At 35.5% G+C, this 15310-nt stretch overlaps 1 protein-coding gene across 1 annotated transcript in view; it reads right to left on the bottom strand.

Annotated features, from left to right (window-relative positions):
* Positions 1-15310, bottom strand: part of LOC116734897 (uncharacterized) — a 161545-nt gene that overhangs the window by 53078 nt on the left and 93157 nt on the right. The window lies entirely within an intron of this gene.

Here is a 15310-nt window from a genome sequence, read left to right on the forward strand (position 1 = left end):
AAAACAAGAACTAAATGAAAGGCTTCAGCATGTATATGTATGGCATTTTCTGACCAGCTTTGGCCGACAGCTGCTTTTTGCTCGTATGTGGGGTTTTTTTGGTCCAAAAAAGAACCAACTGTTCTGTGACAACTGTGACAACTGTTAGGTTCATTTTAAGTATTTGTCTCATTAAGGATTTTTAGGTGGTAGGTTTATGTACAGGCTTTTAACCGACTTCAGTCACTGTGAGTTTCGAGTACAGTAATAAACAGCAGAATCTTCAGTTTTTAGACTGTTCATCTGCAGATACACCTGCTGTCTGTTGTTGTTCCTGGAGATGCTAAAACGACCTTGGACTGACTGAGAGTAATGCTGTCTGCCCTGAGTTTCAGTAGCGACCCATTCTGGACCTTTTCCAGGAGCCTGTCTGACCCAGTCCATCCAGTGGCTGCTGAGTGTGAAACCAGAACCTGTACAGGTCAGTTTGTGGGATTCTCCAGGTCTTTTAATCACTGATTCAGACTGTGTCAGAGTCTGACCATCAGCACCTGTCAGAACACAGAACAGTTTATCTATGTAAGTTGGTGAACAGCATAAAACAGACGTCAGTTACATTCTTTACCTGCACAGAAAATAAAAATAAGCAACAATGGTGCCCTCAAGTCCATCATTTCTACCTCAGTTGTCTGTTCTCTGCCAAATATTTCATGGTCAAATAAGTAGAGGCAGAGCAGATCTATATTTTGCATTAACTCCTCCCAAAACCAAACAGAGAGGGTAAGCAGACTAGTTTATGTACAGCTTATAGGTTGTTAAGTTAATAATATTTAGTTTGGTCACTGTACTCAAACATTTTCTGGCAAAATACAAAAAATAAGAAATACTGTCAATTTGAAAATATAAACAAATCTGAAGCCTTGCAGCTACAGAAAAATATAAGATTGTTCAAGACTTGCAGGCCATTTTTTAAATTATATCTCAAATTAACATGTGTTCAAAAAAACAAGTTTTTTTATTATTCAAATGTCATAAAGGACTTCTTATTGAGCATTTGAGGCTGAGAGATTGTTAGATAGTGTAAGTACAGGTAGCATTTACTGTTTCCTCTGTTTGCAAATACATGCTCAAAGATCAAATCATATAAGATAAGATAATAAAAACCTGTAAAAGTACTCTAAAAAAACTTTTTTTTTTTTCTCCAGCTCTGACTTGGGAAGTATTGCACCTTGTTCTCAGCACATTCTGAGAGAATCTTCTTATCATATCAAGGAATATGAAGCATGTGTGAGGCAGTTTAACAGATTTGTGCATATAATTCATTTATATATTGAAGTACAAAATTTCCAGCTAAGTCAGAAAGAACTTTGTTCTAGTTCTCAGGAAAATAACAAATTGGTCAGTTGTTGTGATTGGCGTAGACATTTTGAAGTGGCCAAACCAGCATCCTAGCAGACATACTGTAAATGATGCCATTCACTATTATCTGTTTACAGCTCTTTTCAAACCAGCAAACATAAAGCAACTGAATTGATACTCTGACAATTTAAATGGGCATATTGGGAAAAAAAATAGTGATGTAATTCATACTGTAAAATATTTATTATTTAATTATGACAGCATTATGTGTTAAAGCCATACAATAAAAAATCATCGTCAAAGTCATATTCAACTGTTATTTTGATTTTGAAGTCAAAAACTTCATAAAGGGTCCATTAATTTTGAAAACCTTTTTAACATTATGTAGCTTTATCAAGTGAAATATTTTCTTTACATAAGTAATTAACTTTTTCTTTTAAAATAATTAAGGGGGCAAAATGCTTGTGTCAAGCCTAACACTAAAGCACTCCCGCTGTAAATCGTCCCTGCAATAAGAGAAAACTAAAAGCAAATTCTGCACCAAAAGACAAACTGTTTGAAACATATAACTTATTTGCATGCTTCTTTTTATCAGCAAATTATATGACTGTAAATATTTGCAATTTTCATATGTGCTATCACTTTCTTTTCTAATTTTCCTAAGCTGAGGCATACGTTGGTTTATTTGAAGGGAGGGCTCCCCCTCTGGTGTCTTTGAGACCTCAGGGGATTTTGTTTGGTCGTCTGATGTTTTGTGTTATGGTGCGGTCTCTTGCACAGAAATACACAGCAGTGTCTTCAGACTGCATGTTCTGGCCTTTAAGAGTCACTGTGTTCCTGGAGGAGTCTATGTCAATACTGAACTTATTTTTCAGTGAATCTTTGTAGGATGTAGATGAGCCAACTCTGCATCCAAACCACTCCAGTCCCTTCCCTGCTGCCTGTCGGATCCAGCAGGTCCAGTAGCTCGTAACAGAATAAGATACCTGACAGGTGATGGTGAGAGGCTGACCTGGATGCACATTTACAGAGTCCGGCTGTGTCAGCTGTTCACAAATCACACCTGTTGGATGAAAAACATGTCTTAGTGGCAGTGATAAAATAGATCTGTTGGTTATGACTAATGCAGAGTTACTCACAGGATCCAGCTGCCAACAGCAGCAGAAGAGCTAAAGGAGACATGTTGTGATTGGGAAGTGTCTCCACTCCCAGCTGATATAATTTATAAATACCCGAGAGGAAGGAGGGGCTCAGTGAGTTTGCATAAAACCAAACAAGCCGTTTCTATCAGTAGTGGTTTAATCAAAGTGAGCTGTAATTTTGGGTTGTTACATGCCACATGCATAAACATCCACTCACACTGTACACTTTTAAACTAAATAAAATGTTATTGCAATTTTAACGTATTAATGACCACTGCATGTCAGGAAGTCAGAAACTACAGCAGCTGTTCTTTCTGAGACGTGTTTTTATGTCTTTGTGTTTACATAAGTTGTGTTATCTTACCACATCTTGCTGTCACCTGTGGGTCAATGGGATTCGTAATTTAGATGAATCTCATTTCAATATTGAAAGTCATCAAAAATTGGGAAAAATTACATGTGTGACTATGGCTCATTTTTAGAAGTTTAAGCTTCTAGAAAACAAAAACAAAACAAACAAAAAAACATGTCTCATGATAATGTTGAAAACTGTTTAAACATTTTAAGGATTAATCCATTCATTTATCCATCCACTGTGTTGGCTCAGGATAACTTATGTGACTTAGACTTGTTGCTTAAAAACTTTAAATAACCCTAAGCCTTTACAATGTCTTACGTGATGACATGAGCTATATCTGACCACTGGATAAATTTGTGTGTTGTGCAGAGCGTGTGGCTGAAAACACCAGGGAGATAAATTGTGTGACAAAGATTTAAAATATTAAAAAAATACAATCCTAAATTGAGTGCCTGGATGTTGTTTACCAGAAACAAATACAAGCTGTAAAACATGCTTAAAGTCATTTCTAAATTTGCTCGGCATCTGTTTGCTTGTTTTGGTTTCTACTTAAGAGTAATAAAGACATACAAGTTCAAATTTTCTCATTGCTCTTTCCTACACCATGTGAATGGTAGCAAAAGATAAAATTAAATTAAAAAAAAACTTTTTACAATGGGTATATAAATGTTCTGTGCTCCACAACTACAAGAGAGAGAGATTACATACCATTAACCACTGAACTGCCAGACAGGTTAAACCTCAAACTATCATGGTGCCTCAAAGTTTTATTAACTTACTACAATGACTGAATCTATGACTTTGTAAATTTATTTTGTATTTTTCTTTTTTCTAGGATACAGATGGAGGATTTTGTGCAGCTCTCCACACTATTTTTTTCACTGTGTGTGTCTAGCACAATAATAAACAGCAGAATCTTCTGTTTTCAGGCTGTTCATCTGCAGATACACCTGTTGTCTGCTGTTGTCCTTGGATATGGTGAATCGGCCTTGAACTGACGGAGAGTAGTATATTAGACCGCCATCACTTCTGACATAAGCAACCCACTCCAGTCCTTTTCCTTGAGCCTGTCTGACCCAGTCCATGCTGTAGCTACTGAATGTGTATCCAGAGGCCGTACAGGTCAGTTTGTGGTTTTCGCTTGGCCTCTTTATCACTGACTCAGATTGAGTCAGTGTCTGACTAACAACACCTGTAAAGTTAAAAATAAAAATTTAGCAAAACATTAGGCTTGAATGTAAAACATCTCAAAAGTCTCTGAAAGTGAAGAAAATTTATTTACAAGCCAAGCAGAAGGATAAAAACACCAGCCCTTCCTTGCAGTCCATCATGTGAACTTTGATCACTGCTCTCTGTCACCATCTACAGTCATATAAGTATTAAAAGTGACAGAATTTTTGCATTGACTCCTCCTCAAACAGTAGAACAAAACATCAATCAATCAAACTGAGGAATCGTCTGGTTAAATATTTGCTTATTAACTAGTCGTGAGATATTTCCTAAGTGAAGAAGAGCTGACTTTGTGAGGAACTAAAACTTTGACAGCGTTCAAAGTTTTAAGAGATTTTCTGAATCTCCGTGAAGTAAATGTTTTAGTTAGTCCCGTTACCGTCATGTACAGTACATTCCTTTCTGTTTTACAGTAAATACTTGGGAGAAAATGTTATTCCTTCTGCACACAACATGACTTCAAATATAAGACTTGTGAATTAATGAAGATGTTTGCCTGTAGTTTTTATTTGTGCAAAAAAATAAAAAGTAAAATAAAATCAAACATATCTGTAGCGACACATTTTCATCTTATTAAATGATTTTGGAAATAAAAATATTTCATTTACTCCTAAAATAAAACAAATATCTAATTAGTGTGTGCCATATAACTCAAGCATAAACAGCAGCACTGTATTTTATTGCATTGACTGCCCTCTAGTGTTCAAACATGCGAAACTGCAAAGCATATGGTCATACCACAACTTATAGTTTGTGTGTTTGTGTTATATTTTAGTTTGCTCTCTAAATATAACCATCTAAGATCTCTTTTTATCATTTAAATGAAACAAACTCTGGAAAAACTGCACTACGGTTCAGTTTTCAGACACAATGTGCATAAAAAGTGTAATTACAAGTTTTCAACAAACCAAAACACAAATATAACAATAATGAAAACAACAATAATTGATCTTCAAACCTTCAGGCATTGTCTAAAACAATGTATCTATTTTTTTTCTTGCCCCAGCTTGAAAGTGCCATCGTGTTTCATACCCAAAAAAATTATTGTTTTTTATGTATTAAAATACAAAATAATACAACACATTCTCACTCCCGACTCATCATATATTGACGAGTTGGGACGATTTCTGACCATGCGTCACATATTGACGCGAAGGGTACCCCACGCGTCAACATGTGACGTCGACAGACCTTCCCCTGCGTCAATATATGACGAGTAGGGAGTGAGAATGGGTTGCATATTATGATAAGAAATTATACATTTTTCCTGTGTCCACAGGATCTTTCAATGCAGACTTAAACTGTAGGTATTCCAAATCTTTCTTTCCATTTACACTTTTATCCGTGCATATACCCATCTGTTTTATGTTTCTCAAAATTTCTGTAAAAACTTAAGACAGGGAATCATGGTGACTGAAAGAAAAGGGAGGGTTTTTTTTTTGTTAATTCCTTAATAGACTTTATTTTATTTCTGCAGAAACATAGACTTTCCACACAGTGCATTCTTTTAAGCCAATAGAAAACGTGTTTTCAAAGCATCACACTCTTCATTGCCTCTCATAGATATTATTGTTTGTCAGTTTTTGTACAGCTTTGTAGAGTTTTGTGTCACTGTGTCTCTCTTGCACAGTAATAAACTGCAGCGTCTTCTGGTTTCAGACTCTTCACTGTCAGAGAAACTGTGTTTTGCGAAGTGTCTTTGGTGATTGAAAATTGGCCTTGGAAACTCTGGGCAAATATAGTGCCAGTGCCACTGTCAATGCGTCCAATCCATTCTAGTCCTTTTCCTGGTTTCTGACGAATCCAGTGGAGCCAAGCCAGAGGCAATCCCTGTACTTCACAGGACAGAATGACTGAGGGTCCTGGTCTCTGGACCACTGGCTCAGAGGATGTGAGGGACTGACCCCGAGCAGCTAAAACAAACACAGAGTTTTGACAACTGCACACATCACCGGAAGCTTTTTCTTTTTTTCTCAGCTGGGTAGAGTTAACTCACCTGAAATAACAGCCAAGAGGAAAATACTTCCTGTGACTATCATGGTTACAGTTTAGATTTCAAATGCGAAAGCTGTTCTGGTGAAAATATATAGGACAAGCAGACATGGGTGGAGACTTTGGATTTACATCTTTCTATGAGTACATAGCTTATAAAAACCTTTATGAGAGGATAAAATTTAATTTTCAGAAAGAAGAAATGTAGAACATCACTAATACAGTGGTAAATGGTAGAGAAATATATGTTTTAAAGTTTGAACAATGTTTTAGCACAAGTTATGCCTCTCGATATGCATAAGCAAAAGCTTAAGTTTGATGAGTTTGATTGATGAATGTCACTAAATTCAGATGAGCAACATTTTGAATACTTTTTACTGAATTCAAAGCTGATCATAAGAAATGGGTGAGAAGTGAATGTCTCTATAGTCATAAATGTCAGAAAGCCTGATGCTGAACTTTACTGTCTCCTCAAATTCAAAGCCACAGCTGCTTTTATGGTTTATTTAGTAAAAATGTAACTTTAACCTGTGTTCAGTGTGAATACATTACTATAACTGAGATATGCAATAATCTTTTTTTTTTTTTTTTCCCCAACAGACTAAAGAAGACTTTTGGACAGTTTTTGAAATATTTATATTTACCATAACTTAGATTAGAGAGTTGTTCAGATTAATGTATGTCACTTGAGTTTTGATCTAAGGAACTTGGTCCCATGTGTTGCATATTTAATGAAATTGGTATCATAATTTTACAAACAAAACAAAAAAAAAAAACTAATTACATTTGCCGTGTAAAAACCTCCACTACTGCACTTAAAACTAATTTTTCAACAATCGAAATTACTGTGCTTATGTATTTCATGACAACATAAAAAATAAAAATCAATTAAACAAAATTGTGGGTAGTAACGTTTATTTTTGCTCTTATAATTATTTTAAAGCTATTTATCACTGAACAATTAATCACTCATTTTGCTATCCATCCATCCATCCATCCATCCATCCATCCATCCATTTTCTAACACCATTGCCCCTAATGGGGTCAGCATTGTAAATTATTGTGTAAATTTACTACGTGACTTATTCACCAAAATCTAATATTGTAAAGAAAGATCAAACAGACTGCTATAAGGAGAAAATCAAATGCTTCGTGTGGCTGGTGTAAACAGAAGAAGTAGTTTTTGTCTGACTCTTGTGATACTTTGCCTCACTGTGTCTATTCGAGCGCAGTAATACACCGCTGAGTCCTCCGTCTTCAGACTGTTCATCTGGAGATAGACTTTACTGCTGGAGTCGTCTCTGGAAATGCTGAATCGACCCTGGACTGAGTCTGAATAATAGATGGGTCTACTAGATGTGTGCACCAAAGCAATCCACTCCAGTCCTTTGCCAGGCGGCTGTCTGATCCAGACCCACACTGAGCCACTGAACCTAAAACCAGATGTTGTGCATGTGAGTCTGTGAGACTCTCCAGGGTTTTTAACAGCTGGTTCAGACTCTCTAATGGTTTGACCTTCAGCACCGCTCAAAATAAACAAAGTAGCCACTAACAAGGTTACATCTCTGAGAGCCATGTTGAAAGTGTTCTTCGTAAGTTTTAAAAACTACCAGTTTGTCTTAAATAGGATTTCAACTCCCAGGGAATTTGTTAACAGAAGCTCCTCCTCCTTCATCGTATGTTTCAGTGAAATGTAATAGGAAAATCTATTTAGGCACGAAAATGTCTTTTATAATCCTGCAAATAGGAAATAGTTATTCAAGTAATGAGACTAATAATAAACAGTTGTAATCCAACAAAATTCAACCATTTTGATCTTCATATAAGAAAAAATCATAAAGTTAAAAAGTTAAAAATATTGAAGGTTTTTCTGACAATACATTATTTTTTCTACAGTCAAAATTATTAAAATAAAAGAAAAATTTAATTATATAAAAATCAAACCAAGACATTTTCTCTCAGATTTATTTGTCTTGACTCTCCTACGAGAAATTATTTTATCTCAATATTTTTGATATCTGGGTGAAGTTGGCCTCCTCACCCAGATAGGAGACTAACTCCTATCTGGAGTTGGCCAGATAGGTCAGAATTCAAAATAAACAAAATTGGTTTGCACTTGTTTGTGCAGCAGAAATGTTTGTTTGTACCGGTATTATTTTAAAAATTTAATAAATGTTTCCGGAGGTCATCAAAGATAACACTCCCCCAAATCCCCATCGGACAATTTGTGTCAGTCAGCTGTGCTACAAAAATGTTTTAAACTGCCTCTGTAACAAGTGAAACTTTAAAATAAAATGAACTGCTACTGAGTTTTGGGTTTTTTTTTAAAGAAAATGTCTGTCAGCTGCAGGAACTCACAAAGCACATAACACCAGTTTTAAAGTCCCTCCACTGGCTCCCTGTAGCTCAAAGAATAGACTTTAAAATACTGTTGTTAGTTTATAAATCACTGAACGGCTTAGCACCACAATACATTAAAGATCTGCTGTTGTTGTATGAACCTTCCAGACCTCTCAGGTCTTCCGGTTCTGGTCTGCTCTGCATCCCCAGAACCAGAACCAAACGAGGAGAAGCAGCTTTCAGCATCTATGCACCACGAATTTGGAACAAACTTCCAGAAAACTGTAAAACAGCTGAAACACTGACTTCTTTTAAATCTCAACTGAAAACCCACCTGTTTAGAATTGTATTTGAAATGTAATCAATTACAAATTTATTGATGTAACTTGACTTAATTATTGATTCTATATTGCATTGTGATTCTGTGTTTGTTATGATGTAAAGCACTTTGAAATGCCTTGCTGCTGAAATGTGCTATACAAATAAAATTTAATTTGATTTTTGATTTGAAACCAAAACAGCAGCTGTGCTGTCGATGCATTTGACTGTGTCCACAGTTACATAAGTTTCATTCGTGCTACTGATGCCTGTGGTTTCAGAGTAAAAAGATGCAATTGTGTGAAATTTCTTTCTAGTGTAGTAAAGTAAATTTATTCGGAACAGTAAACTTAAACACTCTATTGAACGTGACCTGACTTGAAACATAATTTCATGACTGACAAAAAAATGAATACATAATCACTGTGTAAGGTGTTAAGTAAAGTCATGTTTATTTGTATAGCATAAAGCAGTTCAAAGGGATTACATGAAGGTGTGTACTAAACATTTCTCTAAAGCTCCCAGTTTAGTTTTGCTTTCTTAAACAAATAAATAAGTTGATGGTGGGAAGTTTTAAGTAGCTGAGGTCAAGTTCTAATAATTATGAAATCCTACTGCTGGATCTAAAAGAATGTGTAGTTTCTTCTCACCAGCATGATTCTGTTTTGTTTTTATGATTATGTTGTTATATTTTAAGATGATTTTTTTAGTTCTGCTTTTGTCTCTAATCTCTAAGTTTGTGTCTCATCTGTGAGAATATACTGGTACATAATAACCAGAGAGGGATTTACTCCTAACATTGCATAAACTTAGAATATATAGGGCAAACCTGCTTATTGATTGTTTTCTTTTTGTTCAAACATTAACTTTTTTTCAGTTCTATGAAAACTATGTTCTTAAATATGTTACTTGATATTGGAGCTCTTCTTTCCACTCTTTGGACCAAAGACATTTCAAAAACTGTTCACTAAACTTTATTTCCATATCTTCACATACTTTTTAAATGTGAAGAAATCAGCTGCATGTTTTATTGTGTATGCAGTCTTGATGAATAATTGGATTTTAAAGATTTGATTAAATGTTCTTGTATTTATTTGGATGATATCTAAGTTAATATGTGATGACGTATTTAAACTTGTGACCTTCCTTTACTTTATTGAAGCTTAAATGTTTTACATCTGAAGGGTGTGGAGGATTCTGTGCAGGTTCTTAACCAATATCAGCCATTGTGTTTTTCGAGCGCAGAAATAAACAGCAGTATCTTCAGTTTTCAGACTGTTCATCTGCAGATACAGCTGCTGTTTGTCGTAGTCTCTGGAGGCAGTAAACCAGCCTCTGACTGGCTCAGAGTAAAAGTTGTTGCCGCCAGCATCTGTAGCGATATACTCCAGTCCTTTCCCAGGAGCCTGTCTGATCCAGGGCATCCAGTAGCCGGTGAGTGAGAATTCAGAGGCCGTACAGGTCAGTTTATGTGATTCTGCAGGTCTTTTAACCACTGACTCGGACTGTGTCAGAGTCTGACCAACAACACCTGTAAAAAGGAAGATAAGTTATTTAAGTTAACACAAAAGAAGATAAGAAAACTGAATATCAGTGAAACTCTGCACCTTCACAGAAAATAAAAATGAGTAACAGTCCTCTCCTCCAGTCCATCATGTTAAGATGACAGCAAACTGATTTCTGCATTATCTTCATGGTCAGATATGAAAAGGCAGCAAAGATCCATGTTTTGCATTGACTCCACCCATAAATTAATGCAACTGACTGAAAGTCTTTTTTTACTGTAATAATATACTTCTCTGACATTTTGGGTTCAACCATAATTAAAACCATGACAATACAAACATGCAGAGTTTTTTAAACTCAACACTCTTCATCTGTGGATAGACTTTAATGTAATAGATTTCTGCTAGAATTTTTATTATAAGAAAATTATGTATCTCGGTTTGTCTTTTGCTCCAAGCTTTACATGAAACATTTGTCAGTGAGTTGCAGGAGGTTTAACTAAAGGGACTGTTCACATCACAATATGTGGGAAAAGAATCAAAATGGTGGCAAATTCCAGGTTCAGATTAAGTATTTGAAAAATAAACACAATGCAATGAGAATCTTAGAGAGAAGCCTGGAACTGAGAGAGCAGAAATACAAGGATAATTAATTTATAATACTTGTTACAGTCTACCCAGTAAAGGACAAAGACAAAGGCAAATATAAAAAAAAATATTTCTATTTATTTTTCAAAAAAATCTTAACAAAAGGCTTTCAACAACAAATCTCAAAAAAATATAACAAAATGGGACCAAAAGAAATCATCAACTAAGGCATACCTAACTCAGGATAACAAACCAAAACTGACCTCACACAATGAACACACAAGGGAATTTATACACAAAGCCTATACAAACGAGGAGGGGTGGGAGATGAGACAAAGACAAACAATGCATAAACACATATTCCTAATTCAAACCAAAACATTTTGACTACAACACAACTGTAAAAAACAAACAACCTAACACCAAAAATGTTTTAACAATTATGCTATTAGTAGAGAGGCAGTTTCTTCAACATCAAGTCCCCTGCTTCCAGCAGCCTGATGGTTTGTTCCACTTCCTGGTTTGTCTTTCAACCAGTCCTTTCCCCCAGCCAGTCCTTCAAACTCAGCAAAACAAAATAGTTAAATAAATAGTCAAATAAACATAAGGCGTTTACTAAATCTGTGCACCCATAATAGTAAACACAATAATGCAGTAACCACCACAAGAAAGTGAAATTATAAATATATTGTGTGAAAAATTCTAAATATATTTTCTGAAAGAATTTAAATAAATACTAACACTGGGGAAAAGATGGAGGAACCTGTACAATAGTGTTAACTCAAGAACAAATTGGAAATACAACTTGACTCAGAGTAAATTTTGAGCAAATGATTTATTACTAATATTAACTGACACTCACACGATAGACCATAATATTATGAATCTGACCTTATTCATTAATTCACTCTACATTCATGGTTGGTCCATCTAGGGTTGCAAAGGAAATCAAGAAACTTTCTGGAGTCAGGTAAAAGCACTAGCCACTGATCTCAGAAATGACATTAATTTATTCTGCTTGTTCTATGAATGATATCTATTTCAAAAACGTTTGTGCAGAACAAGCAATGCAAGGCACTTTCTATCAACACAGTGGTTGATTTACTGTAGTAAATTCTCAAGTGCCAAAGCTTTAGTGCTTGCACATGATACGTTTTTTAGGATTAAACAGGCCATATAGTATTTGTGTGGGCATCTTGGTGTTTTGTCGCACTGTGCTGATTCTGACACAGTAATATACAGCTGTGTCCTCAGGCTGGAGAGTCTGCCCTGTTATCGTAATTGTTCCTGCAGAAGTGTCTCTGTTGCTGCTGAACTTGTTCTTCAGAGCATTATTTGGAGCTATGTTTCCATTGTACCACATGGTTAAAATCCAGTCCAATGTTTTTCCTTCACGCTGTCTGATCCAACTTGTTGCATAGCTGCTATCGGTCAACAAATAACCAGAGACCCGACAGGTGATTGTCAAAGACTGTCCAGGCTGAACGGTCTTTGAGTCTGGCTGGATGAGATCAATACAAAACACACCTGTAGGGACATATAAACATTAATGCCATCTTTCAGATAAACACCAGTGTTCCTAAAGCAATTTTTATGGGAAGTTCCTCACCAGATGCAGCTGTCAGCAGCAGCATCAACGCTACAGAGTCCATGGTTGGAGTCAAAGTTGAGCTGGTAGAAGCACTGGGAACTCAGAATTGAAACAAACACTTCATCTGCTTATAAATCCAACTTGTTTGCATGCCTATGAATATTCAGATAAATGTAAAATATTCCAAGTTGCTCCACAAAAATATCAAGGACATATGTATCAATGCAAACACACATACTCTATTGATTAAACCGTTTACAACTCATGACATCTATGTAGATTTTATATATACAATTTATTTACAATTTATTTAATTATTCTAGGTCTTAGGTCATAGATTTCCCTAATATTAATTATTGTAGTTTAACCTCTTGTGTCATGCGTATCCAAAACTGATTATCTCAATGCAAATCCTATTAGACTCCCATCAAACATGTTTACAGTGAGATGAAATTGTTTAAAGGCCTTTGTTTATTTATAAAGGCCTGAACTGCCTGTGACTGACAATTGATGTTGCTGGACACTTCCTGTGTTTATAGTGGTGTGTCTCAGTTTTTCTTTAAGGAATCATTTAAAAATATATATTTTTTAATTATTAAAAGTATTGCATTTATTCAGTACACAACATACATCTGTTTCAGAAATAATTTTAACCAACAAAGTCGTTGTTTCTGACATTGTTGTTTAACACTTTAACATTTTAAGTTTTAATCGCACTCATCAGTATTTATGCAAGCACATTAAATGAATTAAAATGACAAGAAAATTAAGAAATTCTAATGTGAACTAGAAGTGTGCCAGGTGGGTGGTTACAGCATCAAGAAGGGAAGCAGTTTTTGAATTGATTTCCCTTTAGATTTTGTCACTGTGAGACACCTGGCACAGTAATACACTGCTGTATCTTCAGTCTTCAAGCTGTTCATTTGTAGAAAGAGTTGACTTCTGGAATCATCTCTTGAAATGGTGAATCTACCCTGGACAGACGAGGCGTAATAGATAGGTGTACTAGATGTGCTTATATATGCGATCCACTCTAGTCCTTTCCCAGGAGCCTGTCTGACCCAGACCATCCTGTAGCCTTCAAACGTGAACCCAGACGTTGTGCAGGTCAGCCTGTGAGAAGCACCAGGATTTTTGATGACTGGGTCAGATTGTGTCAAAGTTTGACTATCAGCACCTAAAGAGAGATATAAAAACACCAGATAAATTTTGTTCTGAAAATAAGATGAGTGAGAAATCAAAATAGGAGAAAACCTTCACCTGTCAAACAGATGGCTAAAAGCAAGAGTCTGATCCTGCAATCCATGGTTCCACAATAATTATCACAAGATCTCAGTGCAGTCAGATAAATAGTGGTGGTAGGAGTCGAAGTTTTGCATTGACTCCTCCTCAAATAATGAAAAAGCCCACAATAAAATGTACAATATTGCTTTAATCAGTTACTAATAACTCCAACTTTGAAATCAATCAATATTAAAATGAGTAAAAAAATCTAATGGTATGATAAAGATGTATTTTATATTGTGCTGTTAATTTTTCTTAAATCAGGGAGCATATTTTGTGAACAATTCATTATATATTAAGAAGTACTGTAGGTGTGTGAACAATGTACCAAATGACAATAAAATATATGAAAAAAATGAGTGAGACGGTATTCTCAGAGTGACAAATTTTTTAAGGTGAAGGTTTTGCTTTTGAGATTCAAGACAAGATGTCAAATATTCCTGTCTCCAAAGATCCAGATTTTCACCAAAAAGCAAAGTATTAGCTGCAGAACAAGTATGGCACTCACATTCTAAGACAATGCAATCTTTGTCCAAATATTAAGTTTAAGTCTCATTTTAGGTCAGTAAGAATAAGCAAAATTTTTACTCTTTGATAAATTACACAGTTGAGAGAAAGAATATGTCAGAGATTTATTCATTAATGTCTTCATAATTACTACTATATTTTTAAAACATGTGGAAACCCCATGTGACGATGTCATGACATTAAAAAGTTCTGATAGGTTTACTGACAGCAAAGTTAATTGGAGGCACACCTGTGGATGTGTGTTAAGGTTGCACTTTGATTACATAGCTTTCTTGTTTGACATGGAAAAGTCAAATGAAATCAGCCAAGACATTAGGAAGAGAACTGTGGATCTGTACAAGTCTGGCTGATTCTTGGGACTGACAAAATAAGACTGACAAAAACATAGTCAGATACAATACTGTGTAACTTATCTCTGTGCTGAGAAAGTTATATAGATGAAAAGAGCTGTGGTTTTTGTACACGTCTTGAAATAAATTCAGTCACTGTGTCGCTCGAGCGCAGTAATAAACAGCAGAATCCTCTGCCTTCAGGCTGTTCATTTGCAGATACAGCTGCTCTCTGCTGTTGTCTCTGGAGACAGTAAACCGGCCTTGGACTGACTGTGAGTAGTATTTCCTATCGCTGTCATATTCAATAATTGCTATCCACTCCAGTCCTTTCCCAGGAGCCTGTCTGATCCAGGCCATCCAGTAGCTGCTGAATGAGATTCCAGATGTTGTACAGGTCAGTTTGTGAGACTCTCCTGGTCTTTTTACTGCTGGTTCAGATTCTGTCAAAGTCTGACCATCAATACCTGTCAAAAAGACATAAACAAACAAAACAAAATATGAATTATTACAGAGATTAGTAAAAGTATTTCCAATTTATGGAATTATGGCTTAAAATTTCAGTTGCAGGTTTGATAAAAAAAAAAATTAAAACAGAACTAAAGCAGGAATTAGACTCTAGCTTTAAGGTGATAATGTTTCCAGTACTCTTTACCTTTCCAACAAATGGCTATTGCCAGCAGTATCGCTATTATACTGTCCATCCTGCTACAATACGCTGCGTTTGTCCACAGTTCTCTTTCTTTATCCATTGATTAAATAGCAAT

This window comes from Xiphophorus hellerii, chromosome 16 (genome assembly GCF_003331165.1).
Source record: "Xiphophorus hellerii strain 12219 chromosome 16, Xiphophorus_hellerii-4.1, whole genome shotgun sequence".
In the NCBI taxonomy this organism is placed as follows: Eukaryota; Metazoa; Chordata; class Actinopteri; order Cyprinodontiformes; family Poeciliidae; genus Xiphophorus; species Xiphophorus hellerii.